This window comes from Dipodomys spectabilis, unplaced genomic scaffold, assembly GCF_019054845.1.
Source record: "Dipodomys spectabilis isolate Male_0828 unplaced genomic scaffold, ASM1905484v1 ptg000173l, whole genome shotgun sequence".
NCBI classification, from domain to species: domain Eukaryota; kingdom Metazoa; phylum Chordata; class Mammalia; order Rodentia; family Heteromyidae; genus Dipodomys; species Dipodomys spectabilis.
In genome coordinates, this window is record NW_024870850.1 from 1,024,137 (window position 1) to 1,032,606 (window position 8,470).

The following is an 8,470-nucleotide window of genomic DNA, read 5'->3' on the forward strand; positions in this document are numbered from 1 at the left end:
TCATCTTAAAGGGGTGTTGGATCATGTGAAATGCTTTTTCTGCGTCTATTGAGATAACCACGTGGTTCTTATCCTTGCTCCTGTTGATGTGATGAATTATATTAATAGATTTGCATATATTGAACCAGGTTTGCATCCCTGAAATGAATCCTGTTTGATCGTGGTGTTTGACTTTTTGGATGGATTGTTGAAGTTGATTGGCCAAAATTTTGTTGAGAAGTTTTACATCAATGTTCATCAAAGAAATGGGTCTATAGTTCTCTTTCTTGGATGAGTCCCTGCCTGGTTTTGGGATGAGAGTTATGATGACTTCATAGAATGTGTTTGGTAGTGAACTTTCTCTTTCAATTTCATTGAAGAGTTGGAGAAGTACTGGTGTCAGCTCTGCTTTGAAGGCCTTGTAGAATTCTGCTGTAAAACCATCTGGTCCTGGACTTTTCTTAGATGAGGTCTCTTATTGCTGTTTCTATTTCAATGCTTGATATGGGGCTGTTAAGACAGTTTAACTCATCTTGGTTTAGTTTTGGCATGTCAATATTTGCTACAAATTTGTCCATATCTTTCAGATTCTCAAACTTAATAGCATAAATTTTGTGAAGTACCCCCTTTTTCTATTCTGAATCTTGGCTGTTTCTGTAGTGATGTTTCCATTCTCATCTCTGAGTTTGTTTATTTGGGTGTGTTCTCTTTTTTCTCATAAGGTTTGCTTAGGGTCTGTCAATTTTATTAATTTTTTGAAGAACAAACTCTTCATTTTGTTAATTCTTTCTATGCTTTTTTGGACTCTAATTCATTTAATTCAGATTTAATTTTAATTATTTGTTAGAAACAAATGCATGAAAGAAAAAAAAAACATTAGAATACATATCCTAGGGTTCATTTTCCTAACATCACCTTATCTGACCTTTTCTGCTTTACTCATACATATACTAGATATTGCAAATAAGGGAAATCATGAGACCTATGCTTCTTTGGACTTGGCTTACTTTACTTAATATAATTTTTTTCAAGTCTTTCCATTTCCTAACAAAGGGGGCAGTGTCATTCTTTCTTATGGAGGCATAGAATTCCATTTTGTATATATACCACATTTTCTTGATCCATTAATCTATTGAGGGTCATCTGGGTTGTTTCCAGATCTTAGCTATAGTAAATAATGCTGCAATAAATGTACTTGTGCTGGTAGCTTTAGTGTGGTCTTGTTTGTAAACATTTGGGTAAATGCCCAAAAGTGGGATTGCTGGGTCATAGGGGAGCTCTATGTGGAGTCTTTTGAAGAACCTCCATACTACTTTTCAAAGTGGTTGAACACGTTTACACTCCCACCAACAATGAAGTAAGGTTCCATTCTATCATCCCCTCCAGCATCTGTTGTTATTAGAGTTCTTGATTTTTGCCATTCTAACTGGGGTGAGGTGGTATCACAATGTTGTTGTGATTTGCATTTCTTTTATGGCTAGGGAGGTTGAGCATTTCTTCATGTGTCTATTGGCCATCTTTCTTTCCACTTCAGAGAAGTTTCTCTTTAAGTCTTTAGTCCACTTATTTATTGAGCAGTTGTTTCTTGGAGGTGTTGTTGTTGCTGGATTTAATTTTTTGAGTTCCAAGTATATTTTAGATATGAGACCCTTGTCCGTTGTATGACTAGTGAAGATCTTCTCCCAATCCATGGGTTTTCTATTGATCTTGCTAACTATATCCTTTGCCATGCAGAAGCTCTGCAATTTCATGGAATCCCATTTGTCCAACCTTTCTTTGATTTGTTGTGCTTCTGGTTCTCTTTTAAGAAAATTTTGGCCTGTGCCTAAGGTTTCTCCTATTCTATCCTGTAATGTTTTCAGAGTGTCTGCTTTGACTCCGAGGTCTTTGATCCATTTGGAATTGATTCTGGTGCAGGATGATATATAAGGATCTAGATTTAGTTATCTACAAGTGATTAACCAATTTTATCAATACCATTTACTGAAGAGGCTGTCTTTTTTCTGTTCTTTTTTTTAGTTCCCTTCTGGAAGAATAGATGACTGTAGGTTTGTGGGTTCATTTCTGGGTTTTCAATTCTATTCCATTGTTCCTGATGTCTCTTCTTGTGGCAGTACCAAGCTGTTTTGATTACTATGGCTTTGTAGTAGAGTTTGAAATTTGGTATTGATATTCCTCCAGAACTGTGCTTTCTGTTAAGGTTTTTTTTTTTTTTTTCCTATTTGGGGTCTTTTATTGTGCAGTATGAATTTTTGGATTGCCTCTTCTATTTCCTTGAAGAATGAGGTTGGACTATTGGTATGTTTCACATTGAATTTGTAGATAGCCTGGAGATTTTCTTACATTTTTATTTGTAAAAATGGGATTCATTATGACATACGTTTGTGAATTTTTAAAAAAATAAATTTCCCCTCATCCCTCTTTCTTGTTCCACCCACAACTTTACAAAACAATTTTAATGTGCTCAATTAATGGTTTTCTTCATACATGAGTAGTTCTTAGTATTTTGTTAGAATTCACAGGAATCTTTTTGAAAAAAGCAGTAAAATGTTAATATCTTGCTATGTTTTAGTTTTAGTTTTCTTTGCCTTTCCTATGTCCACCCATTTACCCATGAACTTCTCTCACTGCCATTAACCTATTGCCTGTCTCCCATCCAACCATTTTGCAATACATCTATTCCTCCATGCCTACCTTTTCTTCTTTCCTACATTTCAGAATGTAACTATTGTGTAAGTTCTCTTAAAACTGCAAAGAAAAATGTAGGAAGGGATACTATTGAGTGTGTCATTAGAATATTAGACAAGAGCTTGGGTTCCGTGATTCATGTCTAATTATAGCTACTTAGGTGGCTGGATCTGAGGTCCATGGTTCAAAGTAAAGTTGAGCAGGAAAGTCCATGACACTCTCATCTGCAATTAAAATTTTGGAAGTGGAGCTGTGGCTGAAATCATAGAACACTAGCCTTGAACACAAAAGATCAGCGACAGTGCCCAGGCCCAGTGTTGAAGCCACTAGACTAACAAAAATTATACAAAAGGCTTAAAATATTCTGCCAGTAGCCTCATAAAGCACATCACAAAAATCTAGATTTAGTGTTTTACACAGTAGTAAGTGTTCAATTCCATTCATAAAATTTCTTACATCAGAAGGAAAAAATAAGTCAATTAGAAACAAATATCTTAAACATTATTTGATAAATATATTGAGGATGTTACAAATACAAGAATACACTTTGATGTCCTAAATAATACCACCTCAAAAGGCAACATTGACACTTTTTTTGCTAAAACATTGTTATATTGCAACAGCAGTAAAAATAATAGAGTTCCACAATTGGATATGTAATCAATCATAGTAGTAGCGATATGAAAGATAAGTAAGAGGAAGTGATGAATAGAAGAGAAAGCCACCTGTACTTCACCTTTACAACAATTTAAAAAATAAGATAAGAGAATAGCATGGGGGAGGTAGGAGAGGGGGATAGTGAGAGAAAAACAAAGGAGGGGTAATAATGCCTGACAAGAAATGTAACTACCTTACTGATGTAACAGTAACCTCTCTGTACAGCATCTTTACCAGAAAATTTAAAAAGAGAATAGAAAGAATTGCCATTATGTGACCATGTGTGATAGTCATATGATTATATAAAGCAGAATTCAATAAATTTGTATGAAATAATATTTTCCATAATGAGTTATTTGAATTGTTTGAGATAAAGGTTTTCAAGCTATAAGCCTATCCTAAAAACATTAATTGATGATATAACAAGGAATTGCTACATACATCTATTTCATAAAAGTAATATTTATAATGTAGTAAAGAGTAACTATGGAAGTACTTTCAATCATGTTGAGCAAAGTAGCACTATTTTGCCTCTATACCTTTCATCAAATATTAGTACATACATTGAATTCATTGTAAGACTAAATTTAGGAGAAGTTATGTAGACTATAACCATCCATCTTTGGAATTCTATTTTTTAAAGTTTTATTGTAAAGATGGCATACAAGGGATACAGTTGCATAAGTAAGATAATGAGTACATTTCTTTTTGAACAGTGTTAGCCACTCCATTTTCTCCCACTGTGCCTCTGACTCCATTTCCTCATTTTCAGAAGTGTGTGTTGAGTACCACTGTCGAATTGTTTCATTTTTTGTCCTACTGTCTCTGTGATTCCTTTTCCATTTTCCAAATTGGATGAATTTATATGCAAGAGAAAAGGTACAGAAAAAAGTGACAACAGGAAATAAAAAAGGAAGAAAAAGAAAGAAAAAAGAAGTGTCTACAAATCATACAAGAAAAAACCTTCTTTTGATTTGATTTCAATAAGTATTTTGTTATATAGTCATATAGACACAACTATTGAGCCATTGTGATCCTCTGCTAAGAATATCCTAGACATATTTTAATTATTACAAGTGAGGGAAACCATGCAGAGCCTGTTTCTTTGGATCTGGCTTATTTAGCTTAATATACTTTTCCCAGGCCTTTCCATTTCCTTACAAATGGGACAATGTCATTCTTTCTGGTGGAAGCATAGAATTCTATAGTGGGTATATACCATATTTTCTTGATTGATCCATTCATCTACTGAGGGCCATCTGGGTTGATTCCAAATTTTACTTATGGTAAGCAGTGCTGCAGTGAACATGGTTGTGCTGGTAGCTTTAGTGTGGACCAATTTATGTTCATTTGGATAAATGCCCAGGAGTGGGATTGCTAGGTCCTAGGGAAGTTCTATGTTTACTCTTTTGAGGAACTTCCGTAGTGCTTTCCCGAGTGGTTGAACAAGCTTACACTCCCACTAACAATTTAATTCCCCTTTGGCCACATCTCTGCCAGCATCTGTTATTATTTGTTTTCTTGATAATGGCCATTCTAACTGGGATGAAGTAGACTCCCAAGGTGATTAAATTACCATTTCTTTTATGGGCAAAAGAAGTTGAACATTTCTTCCTGTATCTAATGGCCGTTCTTATTTCTTCTTCAAAGAAGTTTCATATTTTAGATATGAAGCCCTTCTCTGTTGTGTAGCTAATAAAAATCTTCTCCCATTCTTTCTATTTATTCTGCTAGGTATGTCCTTTGCTAGGCAGTAACTCATCAGTTTAAAGTAATCCCATTTATTTGGCCTTTCTTTGATTTGTCATGTTTCTGGATCTTTACTTAAGTTTTGACCTGTGCCAAGGAGCCCTAGTATTTCCCCTAACACTTCTGGTAATATTACAAGTATCTGGTCTGACACTGAGGTCTTTGATCCATTTGAAATTGATTCTAGTGCAAGGTGTTATATAAGGATCTAACTTCAGTTTTCTGCATGTGTATGGCCAATTCTTCTAGCACCATGTGTCAAGGAGGCTGTCCTTCCATCCTGGGTTTTTGCTCTCTTATCAGAGTTTAGGTGGCCATAGTTCTTTTTGATTGAGCTAGTTAATGTATGTTGCTTAATAGGAGATTTAAGTCCATTAATATTGAGAGTTAGGACTGAGAAGTCTCTGGAAGTTCCTGGCTTGTTATCCACTTTTTTAGGTGCTGTGCCTTCTCCTTTCTTACTATATTTATCTGATTCTTTGATATGGTTTTCTCTGTCAATATTGTGTTCTTGTTGGGGTTCTATATGCAGAATGTCTGAGTATTTTTTTTTAATTCTGGTTTGGTGGAGATCAATTGTTTCCATATTTCTTGTTGTGAAAGGTTTCTATTTGTCTCTTGGTTAAGAAGGAGAGCTTATCTGTATATACTATTTTTGGTTGGTAGTTATTTGCCATTAAGGCATAGCATACCTCATTCCAGGCTCTCCTTGCTTTCATGGTCTTGGCTGAGAAATCTGTATTTATTGGGATTGGTTTTGCTTTATAGGCAGGTCATTGATCTTTTGTCCCTTACAGTTTATGGATCCTTTCCTTGGTATCTATTGATTCTGTTCAGATAGCAATGTGGGAGTGAAACGTTCTGTTCTGGTCTGGTCTGTTTGGGGTTCTAAAGGCTTCTTGTATCTGAATGGTTCTATCATTTTGGATGTTCAGGAAGGTGTCTGAAGAATTTTGTTAAATATATTTCCTATTCCTTTCGCTTAATCTTTTGTCTTTCTTCAATACCTATTACTTCTGTTGCAAGCACCATTGTTGTTATTAAATGCAGACTAACGGTAAAATTGCAATATAGATAATGATGACAAGTTCACAAATAGTGACCCCAAGGCTGCCCAGGACCCTGACCAGAGCACACAGTGGCACAGATCAGCAATGTGAGATCACAGTATCAACATGCAGAAAATTTTCCCAATGCCAGGACCCTAATCAACACATACATTGATCCAGATCAACGTGAGTCCACAGCATCCAGATGCAGAAAATGTTCACAATACTCGGATCCTGACTCGTGCACCCTGGGACACAGATCAACAACATGAGACTGCAGCATCATGAGGCAGAAAACCTTCACAGTGCTGTCTGTCAGCCCAGAATGAGCACCAGGAACTGTGAGTACCATGCTAGGGACCAATCTCCTGGGACTGCCAGCATTGCTGGTGACCCAGAGTGCTAGGCCCAACCCCTACCTCTATGGACACCATACTTGAAGAAGACAAAGAGGCCAGAAGACTTCCTCAAACCCTTCACTTGTCTGTTTCCAACGAGAGACCCCTGGTACTAAAACTGATTCAGCAATAGGACCAAGCATTCTACCCAGTCCTCACTGCCTGTAGAAAACTCTGATCTGCTAAAAGACTCTCTGGATAATCTCACTCTCACCTGATGGGAGCAGGTCCTTTCTATATCTCACGCCCACCCCTGACACCTGAACTTAGTCCCCACAGCCCCAACCTCATGCCATACAAAGTACCCACCCATCAGAGAAGAGCTTGCCAGCCTTGGTGCTGAGCCAGACTAGTTCACCCAGTGTGAGTTAGCCTAGGGCCAAGCACAAGCCACTTGTCATTCATGAGCCAGACTGGGGCCAATCATTTGCCACCAACTAGGTGCAAGCAAGTCAGGTCTGGACCAAGAGCCTGCCAGTGCAGGGCCACACTCCGTACGTCCATGTGAAGTAGAAACCAGCTGGGGACAAGTCAGATGCCACTCTAGGATACAAGTGAAGACACTCCCTCTGAGGCCTGCATCTGCCAACCCAGCACTTGTCCAGAGACAACCTCCCATTAAAGCATAATTGAGACCAGTGCTTTCCTTCCCAGATATCATATCTGGATGCTGGAAGACTGCTCCCGGTCCCTCAAAAAATAGATGTAAATTCATGACCAGGGGCATACTGAGCACCCCTCACTAGGCATCAGTCTATCCTAGACACATATCAGACCAAATCACTAGTCTACTGTGCCCCTCATATTGCAAACTCGCCAGCAGATCTGAACAAAGCCCAGAATTTCAATCCTTTTGTCCATTCCCATCATAGCTGTGATTACAGGCATGCACTACTGTGGACACTAACATCTGTATAGGCCTGAGTGGTACTCTGATGCCTTCCATCTCTACTTTTTACAGAGGTGGGATGACAGGTATCTGCCATCCCACTCATATACTCTTTGCCCCTCCTGGGTTCAGACAAGGCTCTTCACATTCTCAACTGTGATTGAAGACGTTCTTGATTGCTTTTGGTTTGGGATTTTTGTTTTTCTGTTCCGCAAAACAATGCCCAACAATTTTCAAGGAAATAGCATTAAATCTATAGGGTACTACTGGGAATATAGACACATTCACAGTTTTAATCCTGCCATTCTGTGCACATAAGAATTCTTTCTATTTCCTGGTTTCCCAATTTCTTACTTTAAAGCTTTGACTTTCCGTGTATAGGTCTTAAACAGATCCTCCATTAGGTTTTAAATCCTAGAATTTTTTTGTAAAGCTGACATTTCAAGGTACATATAAAATCAAGTATGAGGTTCCGTTTAGTTTACCTTAATGGATTAAAAATTAAGTTTATCTCTGCATGGGGGCTCATGCCTGTAATCCTATCTACTCAGGAAGCTGAGATATGAGGATCAGGGTTCAAAGCCAGCCCAGAAAGAAAGTGCATGACACTCTTATCTCCAATAAACCACCAGAAAACCACATGTGGCACTGTGGTTCAAGTGGTAGAGTGCTCGCCTTGAGCTGAAGAGCTGAGCTACAGCACCCAGGTCCACAGTTCAAACCCCATCACCGACAACAAAAAAATTAAGTTTAGGCAAACAGACCAAAGAGAAGTTATTTTTCCAACTGTAAGTGGACTGTCTTTTAAATTTAATTTTTGTATTACTTTAAATTTTCTAGTGTATATGTTACAAATGGATTTCATTGTGATAGTTTTATAGGGCACATGAAGTCTTTTTATCTGATGCATCTTTATCCATTACTTTTTATTTTCTCTAAAACATTAAATTATCTTGATGACCTACAGTTTTTTATTTTCATTCATGCATAGAAAATCCCTAATGTTTTCACAGTATATGTCTAAACCTTTGAAAACAACAACAAATCAGATAAAATTTTCA

General features: G+C 37.3%; 1 pseudogene; it reads right to left on the reverse strand.

The window, feature by feature from the left end:
- Positions 1–6,474, reverse strand: part of LOC122119853 — a 28,010-nt pseudogene extending 21,536 nt beyond the window's left edge.
- Positions 6,475–8,470: the final 1,996 nt, after the last annotated feature.